Source organism: Lampetra fluviatilis, chromosome 3 (assembly GCF_964198595.1).
Source record: "Lampetra fluviatilis chromosome 3, kcLamFluv1.1, whole genome shotgun sequence".
Lineage (NCBI taxonomy): Eukaryota > Metazoa > Chordata > Hyperoartia > Petromyzontiformes > Petromyzontidae > Lampetra > Lampetra fluviatilis.
The window spans coordinates 23,550,686-23,565,283 of NC_136277.1; the positions used below are offsets into that span (position 1 = coordinate 23,550,686).

At 48.9% G+C, this 14,598-nt stretch overlaps 1 protein-coding gene across 1 annotated transcript in view; it reads left to right on the forward strand.

The window, feature by feature from the left end:
* Window positions 1-2,139: 2,139 nt before the first annotated feature.
* The window catches only part of LOC144955127 (uncharacterized), a 38,642-nt gene continuing 26,183 nt past the window's right edge, over window positions 2,140-14,598 (forward strand). Inside the window, 2 exon segments of the mRNA XM_078885459.1 lie at window positions 2,140-2,904; window positions 13,700-13,803. The gene's annotated coding sequence lies outside the window, so the exon portion shown is untranslated.

Sequence of the window (14,598 nt, forward strand, 5' to 3'; positions counted from 1 at the left end):
ACCGTTAAATATTATGGGGTTCAATTCCTCGACCACGTGGTGTGGATGGAAGGGAGGAGGAGGTTGATGGGCCGACACTTATTGATGGAATCGGCATCATCAATTGCTTTTAGGGGGGTTTCTTGCCTTCAAGCAAATATGATTCCTGGGCGGCCTTGCAATGGGTTCTGATCACTACCCATGAAGTAATCGATTACAATGTGTTCCAACTCTCGTGTGTACACATACTGTGGTGTCCAGTCGATCGACGAGCTGTAGTATATCCCATCGATAGAGGGGGGGGGGTGTTTATGAAACGTACCCATTGTTTCCACTGCCGCTCCGGGAAATCGAATGGACGACCATTGGATTACACGATCAGTGATGCTGAGCATCTACATCACGGCAGCATCCCTCATCTGTGTGAATTTGCCTATACAGTAGATACATGAGCACATGTGCAGCATATGTGTGCATATACGTCTGCGTGTCAAGTCAATAATGTCTGGGCCTCAAGAGGGTAATTTCTATTCCATAAAGTGGGAGTCGTTTTACAGTCCCCTGAGGGACCATAGGCTGTGTATTAATAATAATAGAAATAGACTGGTGGCCGCAGGAGTGGGCATTTGTCGCTTTCTATCGGCGTGAACGTAACATTCCACAGGAGGCGAATTATTTGGTTCGCTAACGATCGGGGTCGAACTTACATTAATGGACATGCGTGAAAAAAATAGCTTCATAGCTCATCAGATTCCTCCAGTCTGTAAATGTATAGCTCGGGACCTCGAGTGATGTTGAACTTCTGACCATGCCCGGAGTGAGACCCATCAATCAACCTCTGGGGCCTTGATTTGTTTTCCAGCCCAGATTCAAAAAATTACATTTCCGTTTTTGTCTCATTATAAGCAGCGGCTCGGTTAGAGTCGTGCCACTTATTCGTTCTTCTATGGCTTTACGAGAAAAACAATAATTAGAAGTTGCTTAATTCAATCATCTTTTGCGCAGATGCTAGACGGATTGCTCCATCGCAGGACCGCGAGAGATGGAGACAGTTTGGGGAAGATGCATCGAGCAGTGGATTTATCATGGCTGGTAATTGTTTTTAAAGTTCTCGGCCCCATGCCAAGGAGGTTACTGGCTCAACCCCATCTGATCCTAGTCTCCTCTGGATCTTCACCTCTCAACATCACACCCGGTAACAGGGTTTTTTTTAGCGATTACTAGGACAGCAGTTGGGCTGGATTCTCCTCGGCTTCATCAGCAGTGTTTGAGACAACAAACATTGCCCAATGCAGATCAGCATCATACCTAGGATGACGGCTATGACTATTGGACGACTGACATCAGCGAAAAAGACTACTGGGCATCTGTGAAAAAGAGCTTCATAGATCATAGGATTTCTCCAGGATAAAGATTGAGTCTACACGTACTATTTGTAACTGCTGTATATCTAATAGAGTCTACATCTATTAGATATACAGCAGTTACAAATTATGCGCTGGAGCGGTGGGGTAGAGTAAGTAGTTATCGCACTGTTCTATGAACCCAATAACCCAAATTAGATTTTTGCGGGACACGACGTACACACGTTGGCGATACGGGCCCCCTCCCCCCCCCCCCCAGGTCAACTCAGCCTTAAACTGCAACCACCTTGGTACGCTGCGTTAACCATCCATCACTGGGGGGAGACAAAGGCAACCATGCGTGGCTGCCGGCACCCGCGGCGTTCCCTTAACAGGTGCTCGCTAACAGCAATTGCCACCACCCCCCCAAAGCCCCCCCCCAAAGCCCCCTGTTAAAGCCATACGGGAAATCGTTGTCTTTGTTGTGTTCGCGTTGTGCGCGTGCGCACGCCGGAGGAGCAGGTCACTGTGGCTCTGTGCGTCCCGCGCTCTCCCCCCTTCTTACATCAGCAACACCCCCCCGCGACCCCCCCCCACCCCACCCCCTCACAAGCCCCGCCCCCTCACAAGCCCCGCCCCTCACAACCCTCCACCCCCGCCCCTCACCGCCGCCCCCTCCACCCTCTCGGCCCCCACCCACCCACCCACCACCCCCTCCTTCCTCGTCTCGATATAAAGTAGCGCATGCGCAGATCGTTGCTGCCAGCCGACTGAACGTACACACAAAATAGAGAGATAGAGGGGTGGGTGGATGGATGGGGGGTGCAGAGGGGAGGAGTGGTGGTGGTGGTGGGGGGTGTAAGAGAAGAAGAATTAAGGCATTGCATTCAGTGAGAGCAGACAGACCCAGTTAGTTGTAGACTCACGCCAGCAAACACGCTGACAGACAGGCGGACATCGCAGGACAGACACGCAGACTCACGGGGAAGATATTGCACGCACAGTCAAAGAGGTCTTGGCTCTGGACTGGCAGTGGGTCACGTTCAAACGTACACAGAGCGGGCAGTTGTATGGACACACGTGGTGGGACACGGTGACACACACACACCCAGAGTGAGTTGTGCACATACAGACAGTATTAGAGTGACACACACACACTCAGGCATGGACCCACACACAAAATAACACTGGGCAAAGGGACACATGCTTCACTATCGCACACACACACATTGTGTAACGCACTGATGATATACTGTTGAGTAATACACTAACGCCGAAACATAGACACTAATATACAGACACATAGGCAGCATTAATATCGAGACACAAACTCACACGGGCATAAGCGCTTCAACATGCACGCTAGTACACCCTGATGTAGGTACATCCTTAATACGGAGACATACACACGGACACGTAACAAAGATAGGGCACACACACACACTGACAAACACCCTCACACAGCTGTACTTCAACACACAACACACACTTAATGTATACACGGACTAATATAATACAAATATGACACACATTGTTTAACAAGCGGCGGCGCAATGCACATGAAAGAAATGGATATCACCGGGTGAGTAACGAATGTGCTGAAACATAACAACACACTTATACGTGTGTTACAAGTGTGTTACAAGTGTGTTAAAGTGAGGTTGTGTTAAATTGATATTGTGTTAAAGTGTGGTTGTGTTAAAGCGAGATTGTGTTGAAGCGAGGTTGTGTTAATGTTAAAGCGAGGTTGTGTTAAAGCGATGTTGTGTTAAAGCGAGATTGTGTTAAAGCGAGATTGTGTTAAACGAGGTTGTGTTAAAGTGTGATTGTGTTAAAGTGAGATTGTGTTAAAGCGAGGTTGTGTTAAAGCGATGTTGTGTTAAAGCGAGATTGTGTTAAAGCGAGGTTGTGTTAAAGCGAGATTGTGTTAAACGATTTGTGTTAAAGTGATATTGTGTTGAAGCTAGATTGTGTTAAAGTGAGATTGTGTTAAAGTGAGATTGTGTTAAAGCGAGGTTGTGTTAAAGCGAGGTTGTGTTAAAGCGAGATTGTGTTAAAGTGGGAATGTGTTAAAGCGAGATTGTGTTAAAGTTATATTGTGTTAAAGTGATATTGTGTTAAAGTGAGATTGTGTTAAAGTGACATTGTGTTAAAGCGAGATTGTGTTAAAGCGAGGTTGTGTTAAAGCGAGATTGTGTTAAAGCGAGGTTGTGTTAAAGCGAGGTTGTGTTAAAGCGAGGTTGTGTTAAAGCGAGGCTGTCTGTGTGTGGGGGGCATCCGCGGTTCGCGCTGCGCTACGAACCCGGTGACCCGAGTTGGGTTCCCGCTCACGGCCACCAACACCACCGGCGACGATTGTCTGAACCGGTCCCGGGCCTCCCCCCTAGGTCGACTCAGCCTCAAATGAGTACCTGGTGCGGTGTCTAGTAAACATCGCCACTGGGGGGGAGACAAAGGCGGTCGGGCGTGGTGCTGGTCACCCACCCCCTCGTGTGCCACAGTGCCAGTGGCCTTCATAGGTGCTGCTACTCGCTAAGAGCACTTGCCCCAGCAGTCTGTTACAGGCTACACGGGGGACCTTTGTCTTTGTTGTTACAATGAAGGATGTTACCGAGTTGTCGATGGTGGTGGTGGTGAGTTTGTGTTAACGCGAGAGTCTCGGGAGGATGTTGGTGGTGGTGATGGTGAGGTTGTGTTAACACGGAGTCGGTGAGGATGTTGGTGGTGGTGATGTTGAGGTTGTGTTAACGCGAGGTTGTGTTAACGTGAGAGTCTCGGGAGGATGTTGGTGGTGGTGAGGTTGTGTTAACGCGAGGTTGTGTTAACGTGAGAGTCGGTGAGGATGTTGGTGGTGGTGGCGAGGTTGTGTTAACGCGAGAGTCGGGGAGGATGTTGGTGGTGATGGTGGCGAGGTTGTGTTAACGCGAGAGTCGGTGAGGATGTTGGTGGTGATGGTGAGGTTGTGTTAACGGGTGAGTCTCGGCGAGGATGTTGTTGGTGGTGGTGGCGAGGTTGTTGGTGGTGGTGGCGAGGTTGTTGGTGGTGGTGGCGAGGTTGTGTTAACGCGAGGATGTTGTTGGTGATGGCAAGGTTGTGTTAACGCGGAGTTGTGTTAACGTGAGAGTCGGCGAGGATGTTGGTGGTGGTGGTGATGGTGAGGTTGTGTTAACGCGGAGTCGGTGAGGATGTTGGTGGTGGTAGAGAGGTTGTTGGTGGTGGCGAGGTTGTGTTAACGCGAGGTTGTGTTAACGTGAGAGTCGGGGAGGATGTTGGTGGTGGCAAGGTTGTGTTAACGCGAGAGTCGGGGAGGATGTTGTTGGTGGTGAGGTTGTGTTAACGCGAGGTTGTGTTAACGCGAGAATCTCGGGGAGGATGTTATTGGTGTTGAGGTTGTGTTAACGCGAGGTTGTGTTAACGCGAGAATCTCGGGGAGGATGTTATTGGTGTTGAGGTTGTGTTAACGCGAGGTTGTGTTAACGCGAGAATCTCGGGGAGGATGTTGTTGGTGTTGAGGTTGTGTTAACGCGAGGTTGTGTTAACGTGAGAGTCGGGGAGGATGTTGTTGGTGGCGAGGTTGTGTTAACGCGAGAGTCGGGGAGGATGTTGGTGGTGATGTTGAGGTTGTGTTAACGCGATAATCTCGAGGAGGATGTTGTTGGTGGTGAGGTTGTGTTAACACGAGGTTGTGTTAGCACGAGGTTGTGTTAACACGAGGTTGTTGGTGGTGGTGAGGTTGTGTCAACGCGGTGAGGTTGTGTTAACGCGGAGTCGCGTTACGGGGGCGAGCCGAGCGTTTCGAGTTAATAGGCGCTCGCTAACAGAGCCCATTGCGTGACCGTAAGTGGCATTCTGCAAAGACAAAGACCCCCCGTATAGCCTCGACTGACTTCTTGGGGCAAGTGCTGTGAAGCGAGCACCTATGAAAGAGGTTGGTGTGGCCAGGACAACGCGTGGCCGTCTTTGTCTTCAATGGTTCCAGGTCGACGATGATGATGACTTACACACCGCACCGGTTCTAATGTCACTCGCCAAGCGAACTTGGGCAGCGGCGTTCGTGCGTTAACCACTGCGCCACCGCTCCCATCTCTCTCCTAGGTCCACTCGGCCTCAAATGAGTACCTGGTGCGGTGTGTAAAACATCGCCAACTGGGAAGACAAAGGCGGCCGGGCGTGGTGTTGGCCACCCACCCCCTCGTGTGCCGTGCAGGGCTTTGATAGGTGCTCGCAAACAGCACTTGCCCCAATAGTCTGTTGCAGGCTATATGGGGGTTCTTTGTCTCCATGATTACAGATACTCTCACACACGATACACATACACACGATACACACACACACGATACTCACACACACGATACACACACACACACGATACACACACACACACGATACACGCACACACGATACACTCACACACGATACTCACACACACGATACTCACACACACGATACTCTCACACACGATACTCACACACACGATACACACACACACGATACACACACACACGATACTCACACACACGATACACACACACACGATACACACACACACACGATACACGCACACACGATACACTCACACACGATACTCACACACACGATACTCACACACACGATACACACACACGATACACTCACACACGATACTCACACACACGATACACTCACACACGATACACACACACGATACACACACACACACGATACTCACACACACGATACACACACACACGATACACACACACACACACGATACACTCACACACGATACACTCACACACGATACTCACACACACACGATACACTCACACACGACACACTCACACACGATACACACACACACGATACACACTCACACACGATACACACACACGATACACACACACGATACACACACACACGATACACACACACACGATACACACACACACGATACACACACACACGATACACACACACACACGATACTCACACACACGATACTCACACACACGATACTCACACACACGATACTCACACACACGATACACACACACACGATACACACACACACACACGATACACTCACACACGATACACTCACACACGATACTCACACACACACGATACACTCACACACGACACACTCACACACGATACACACACACACGATACACACTCACACACGATACACACACACGATACACACACACGATACACACACACACGATACACACACACACGATACACACACACACGATACACACACACACACGATACTCACACACACGATACTCACACACACGATACACACACACACGATACACACACACACGATACACACACGATACTCACACATACGATACACACACACACACGATACACTCACACACGATACACACACACACGATACACTCACACACGATACACACACACACGATACTCACACGATACACTCACACACGATACACTCACACACGATACACACACACACGATACACACACGATACACACACGATACACTCACACACGATACACACACGATACACTCACACACGATACTCACACACACGATACTCACACACACGATACTCACACACACGATACACACACACGATACACTCACACACGATACACACACACACGATACACACACGATACACACACGATACACACACGATACACACACGATACACTCACACACGATACACTCACACACACGATACACTCACACACGATACACACACGATACACTCACACACGATACTCACACACACGATACTCACACACACGATACACACACACACACGATACACACACACACACGATACTCACACACACGAGACACACACACGATACACACACACACGATACACACACACGATACACTCACACACGATACACACACACACGATATACTCACACACGATACACTCACACACACGATACTCACACACACGATACACACACACGATACACACACACACATGATACACTCACACACGACACACTCACACACGATACACACACACACACACGATACTCACACACACGATACACACACACGATACACACACACACACGATACACACACACACGATACACTCACACACGATACACACACACACATGATACACTCACACACGACACACTCACACACGATACACACACACACACGATACACACACACACGATACACACACACACACGATACACACACACACGATACACTCACACACGATATACTCACACACGATACACTCACACACGATATACTCACACACGATACTCACACACATACAATACACTCACACACGATACACTCACACACGATACACTCACACACACGATACACACACACACGACACACACACACACGATACACTCACGATACTCACACACACGATACACACACACACGATACACACACACACGATACACCCACACACACACACGATACACCCACACACACACACGATACTCACACACGATACACACACACGATACACTCACACACAGCTGGACACAGCACGGACGGACAAAGATCGCCCCCCCCCAACAACCCCGTATAGCCTCTTAGCAGACTGTTGTCGAGCACCTCTGATGATGAAGATGAACCGCGCACAAGTAATGGTCACTGTGCACGAACATCATCGATACGTACGAGGATGGAGCGAGCGGTGGCGCAGCGGTGAGCGCAGCTGTGCGACGAGCCCGAGTGCCCCCCCCCCCCCCGATTCCCAGGGTCACGGCTGACATGAGTGGCGCTGAATTTCGGAGTCGATCCCGCACTGACCATCGGAGGTTGAAGGTCAAATAGCAGCTCCCCCGATCACCGACACAGCGTGGAGAGAGAGAGAGAGCAAGAGATAGAGAGGCCTTCATCTTGCACGGGATTGATAAAGGGATGTAAACTCAATCTTAATTTTAGAACTTTCGTGACTGCAGGAATTATTATTTGGTTCTTTCGGTTAAGTCACGTCTAAAGATAAAATAATAAATTAAATTAAATAATAGAATACGAATCGGGATGTAAACTTAAAAAAAACAATACCTACTGGCATTGTCAGTCTTCGCAGTCTACCCGCGATTCGTCGATTTTCAACTCGAGTCTTATCCCGTGTCGGGGTTTATGCCGTCGATAATGTTCGTGTGTTTCGGCTCGCTCCTCTGCATGATGAACTATTACGAGCCTATTTCATCCACAGCCCTTTGTCAATCCTCTGCCACCACTCTGCTTTAGTGCGGGTTGATGGAAGGAGGGGAAACCCAGAAACGATGCAAACTGCAGCGCTGGCCACTGGTATTGGCCGTGGGCACAAATCGAGCTCAGCTGGTCGGTTTCATGCAAGTGTGAGCGCATTTCGCCATATCATTGCCAGTATATACTGTATGTACAATCACTTTGATATATTACATGGCGAGTCAATGATCCCCCGCATAGCCAAGTAGAATGTTTGGGCAAGTTCTGTTAGCGAGCACTTTGATGCACTTTGATACAGTACACTCACAAACGCAGACACAGATACGCAATCACACAGGTAAACATTGATACATACACCAACACATACACGATACACTCACATTTACATAGCTGCATATTTACTGTATCCACTCAGACACACCCGGATACATATACACAATTGCACAAACACGTGCTTTCTGTGGACTTTGGTGTATTTATGCGTATTTGTATCAATGTGCGCGTACATTACACGAAGAGCGTATTACACCTACGTACACAACTATGAATTCATATGCATACTCTCAGAGAAACAGTACACTGTAGGGAGCAGTGGACATGAAGGGTCACATTTCGTTCCTTGCACTGGGGCCCATGCCAACTATGCTACCACCAATATAACTATAATAACCTGTAGAGTCATTTCAATAATACATGAATTTCATCTGCAAAAATAATGTCAGTACTGTCTCCCGTCGCAGGAATGTGGAATTTCGGCTACTGGGGCAGAGCCGACATCAAAAATGAAGCAGACACTTTGTTTTTTTTTACTTTAAAAATATAAAAGCCACGTAACTTCACACGGCGTAGAGGAGGAATTGATAAAGGACTGTGGAATTATCATCATTACAGCACAGTCGTCTGTAAACACAATATACAGTGGTGGCCCTTTGAATAGACTGCTGTATGGAATTGGCCAGAGATCCCAATGCAGGACCCTCTTGAATAAGAGAGTCTTCAAACCCGGTGATGTTTACTTGGATGAACACAGGCCATGAGTACTGGATGTGTCACGTGGACTGGTCACCTCCACGGGAACATGGGATTTCTACGCCACAGGGTTTCACAATGCTCGCAATTAGCTGCCATCTACTGGCCACACCTCGCTGCCCCCACGTCTATAGACATATTAACCAGGCTCAAAACTGGTTTTCTTCGGAAATCCCAGGAGGTCGGGCGCTTTGATGGTAGTTTTTGCTGTGTGTAACAATACTAATGGCTCGCGCATTATGACATTACAGTATTTGCAATATTATAATCTGGCCACGTGGTAATCCCTCTCCATAGGGAGTCCAGCCTGGGTCCCAAGCCACTAGCGGTGCGAACAACATCCCCACATTTAGGTCCAATCAGCCACAAAGCCAACAACATGCGATGGTCCAAACGCACTGGTGGGTGCCTACGTGGTTAAATAAAGGACAGGGAGTGACTTTCGCGAAAGTTAATGGAGACGCTCATGCCCTGGGATACGTTACATTGTTCGCAATGTTTTTTTTGACATTTAACACGTTCCCGATGCCAGCATCACTCCACTGCTGGATGAGGAGGGCCTTCCCTCGGCGTACGGTTCGTGTAGCCTATTCGACCATACTGCACAGCGGAGTTTCAGTGAGGAGGCTGGTTGGAATTACCGGCGACACGTCGAACTGTCAATGTGGGTTTACTCTCCAACACACCGGTGTGCTGGACGAGCAACTCATTGGGCATGTGTTGACGTGGCAAACCTTACTAATTGCCTGTGTCGGGTGGTGGCGGGTCTAACGACACACATTGACGCGATTTACCCTAAAAAAACCTTTATTATGGAGAAGAGAGTATAGACGGATCAGCGTACAATAGATATTGCTACACTGCACTCTGCAGCTGACCATGTAACTCCACAACAGCCCACAGCACCTGAGGTTTAATGCACGGTGAGGCCGCACATCCAAACACTCTCCAGGCTCAAAAAATCCTGCTTAGCTTTTGAGATCTTGACGAAATCTGGCGGGCGATTTGATCGCCTGTATGGAGACGTGGCCCACACGTGTCTCCCGGGTCTCGGCTGACACCAGCAAGGGACTTGCAAGACGGTCAGCACAAAGACGGCGCTAACATTGTCCCCTCGCTCATCGGCCCCAAGCTAACTGTGGGAATCCAACGTTACCATGGCGGACGGCAGATCACCCATCAAGCAGTCGAATGGATTACTGTAATCGAGTAATGTGACTCTTGAAGGGCCGCTGGGCTATGAGGTGGAGAGCAGCCGGCAGCACAACAATGGGCGTTCGTGAACCCATCTGTGTGGCGTTATCCCCTCGTTCGAACAGCATTTCTCTGGTTAATCAAATATCCTTCCACGCGCAAACCACGATTGGGAAAATAATTGGCCAACGTTTGACAATTGTAGGGCCCTCCCGAAGACGAATCGTGAGAATGAGGCTTTTCAACATAAATAAATTGAATAGTCACTATGATTATGTGTACACATGGCTATGTGGCCAATGGTTAGCTGGCAACACGCTCATCAGACAAGGAAGCGCTGTGAATGAAATCAGCTGCTGAGCTCCATTGTTTTTAAACGCGTCTCTTGTGTGACTGTGAATTGGTGTGGTTGTACACAGTATGTCTGTCTATTTAGTGGTGTGTGTGTGTATATGTGGTGTGTACACATTGGTCTGGTAGTGGGGTATGTTTTTGTGTACATTGTAGGAGCGGTGGCACACTGGTTAGCGTTGACTCTTGACTATATTTGTTCGTGATGAATTAGAATTGCAAAAATAATTAGATGTGCGTGTCTATCTGTGCGTTAGCAGTTGGCCGCTCGAATTTAATGCTGCCCCTACTGGACATCGGTGAACAAGAGCTTTATAGCTCATCGGATTCCTCCAGCATTCAACATTTTGATTCTGATAACATCAGTGGCGAGTGATTCAAACATCAGCACTGGGGCCTGGCGTGGTGCTGGCCACACTACGACTTTATCTAACTATCCCAAGCTAATATTGTATATTTGCTCGCTAACAACACTTGCCCCAACAGCATATGTAGGCTACACGGGGGATCTTTGTATATGTGTGGTGTGCGCATTGCTGGTATGTGTATGCATGCATATGTATTCATAATCAATGTTTTTGGGTTAGATCGCCTTATTTATAATTGTGTCGTAACTCTCCACCACCCGACACGGCCAATCAGCAAAAAAGTGTCATGTTGACAAAAGACAAATAGTTCACTGCTTGATTATGAATAATATTGGTCGCGAAAGCCTACGTGTTAAACTATGCATATGTTTGGCTGCGTTGGATTTTGTTGTATTTGTATACGAATTATTACCCTGCGCTATATGGTTCCGATTTTCTTCTTGGCGCGCGATGTGCAGACTAAAAAGTTGGCAGAGACAATTCTCAAACTGTGCCCCCTACCGACTGCTCTCGACGATTGTCATCTCGGCGCGGAGTCGGCTGAACACCGCCACCTAACGTCCGCGTTGGCGAACAGTCGCGGCCGGAGCGGCATCGTTCCCGAACCAGCGCCCCCTCTTCCAGGCTGCGGGTTTGGCAGAGGTCGCAAACGGGTTTTGATTCCTTACCCGTACCCGTACCCAGCCGCACCAGGGTCGCAAACGGGTTCCCGTACCCGGCCGGGTAGGGTACGGGTACCCGGCCGGGTAGGGTACGGGTACCCGGCCGGGTAGGGTACTGGTACCCGGCCGGGTAGGGTACTGGTACCCGGCCGGGTAGGGTACGGGTACCCGGCCGGGTAGGGTACGGGTACCCGGCCGGGTAGGGTACGGGTACCAGTACGGGTACCAGGACCCGTGCCCGATACCCGGCCGGGTACGGGTAGCCGGGTATCGGGTATCTGGTACCCGATTACGACCTCTGGGATGAAGCCATGTTGCAGGCGCGGGTGGGTTGATTCTAGGAACTTGAATTGTGAGAAGAGACAAGACGTTGGGAAATGAGTGACAAACGGTTACTCACCAGTGACTCACGGTCTACCCGTACCCGTACCTGGCCGCACCAGGGTCGCAAACGGGTGCCCGTACCCGGCCGGGTACGGGTAGCCGGGTAGCCGGGTATCGGGTAGGGTACGGGTATCGGGTACCCGATTGCGACCTCTGGGGTTTGGCTACCAGCGGATTGATCATTGCCTTGCTCACTCACACGAAGAAGCTACCACAGGCGTCCCGGTTTTCACAGAGGCTGTCACCGTGGTATCTTGAAGCTTTGGTGAAATTTGTGATTTTGTCCTGGATTACATCTGCTTCTGGCCTCGTGTTCGACTCCTGCCGACTTACTTCGTGGGCGGGATTGGTAAAGGAGTGGGTGGACCCCTATGAGCATTCGGCGGTGCTAACGTCACAATGAGCCTCGTTCCTGTAGTGGTGGGGCACAGGTGGTGCATCTGCCAGTCAACTCCGTCAGTCAAACCATGGATCCTGGGTCTGTCCCGTGACCTGCCAGCGAGCCTTCGCCACTTCACGTGACCTCAAAGTGCAACTAGCCTGGCATCAGCGCTGCGGTGTAGTCGCCGTCCTTCGTGGCAAACGGCGGCTGTTGTTGTTGTCGTTAGGTGTGGTGGGGGAGGTGGGATGCTTGTGGGAGGGACTACCAGCTCACCATATAATTTGCCTGTTGAGCCTCCCAGAAGTTTGCTGGCATTTCAGCAGGGCAGTTAGGTAGACCCGCCCACAGGCGATAGCATCGCCCAGGTGAGAGGTGTGGCAATGAAATGCTGAGCACTGCCAGAGTGTCACGGTGGCCTGGGACAGGAGGTGAATATTTAGGGCAGGCGAATGACGCGCAGTGGCATCCTCCCAAGCGGCTTCTGTGATGGCACGCTCGTGAAACACCAGAAGCACCCACCAGTACCACAATAATCTTTCTGGACGTGGCGGTGGCGGTGGTACACATTCACACACCAGTGTCTTTTTAAGGTCATGCGATTGGTGGATTGTGCCGAGTTAATCTGTTGCACTATCAAAATCGCCACTGGAGCTGTGCACTTTTAAATGATCTCGATTGAAAACTCATTTCTTTAGAACTGCGTTTTGTGTTTAGTTTGTTGTTCTTCCACCGCACCGCCAATTAGCACGGTTGGCTTCGTACGGTGCGAAACAAGTTCAACGTACATACACCAATAGCCATGTTCAATCCACTGTTGTTGTATGTAGGCCTCTACAAGTCGATGCCGCCCCACATGGTCTTGGGATGCCATAAGCCACCATGCTGACGAGCTGATCCCCTCACTCCGTCTCCGCAGTGGACATCCCTCCAGGTGTGTTCCCTCGTTTTGTTGCCACTCCACCGTGAGTCGACCACCAGCCATTGTCCCTTCTGGTGACGTGTTGTTGTGTCCTGCCCAAGTTCGCTTTTATCTGCAGCCAATATGACATCCCTCTTTTGGTGTCATTGCCAGTAAGCATCCCTCCATTCTTCTGCGTGTACTTTTCAGTTTTTCCATTTTGTCAGTGTCCATGTTTCTGAAAATTGGCATAGCATGTGTAATGTGCGCCCATTGAAAACTGTCATCGTTGGGCACATTAGTTTTTTTTATTTAATATCAAGTAACATTTTACAAAATTACCCTGACCTTGTCTTGTTCACATCTGTGTTACATAATTGTGATCATGGTCCACCTTTAATATTTTTTTTAGATATACATACTCAGTTGTGTCTTCCAATTATGTCCCTACAATAAATTTTGGTTTGTTCAACAAAATTGTTATACATGACTTTTTAAAAATATATTTATCTTTGGCCCAATGTTGCAACCTTCTTTGCTTAGTTTTTCAGTTATTTCTTATAATTCATTTCCATTGGACATGGTAACGACTATCAGACGTAACATCTAAGATTGTTTATAATTTCTCAATGTGTATATATACGCCTTCATTTCTCATCTACCAACTTCAGAATTTATATTATAAGTGTCACTGTCAATAACCTTGTTGGGGGCATATCTCCTTGCTTGACTCCTCTGTGTTATATTACATTTTCTACATGCAGAAGTATTATAACTCTTCCATTTTTGTAAATAGTTATCATTGTTCATATTGGTAACTTTAAAGCC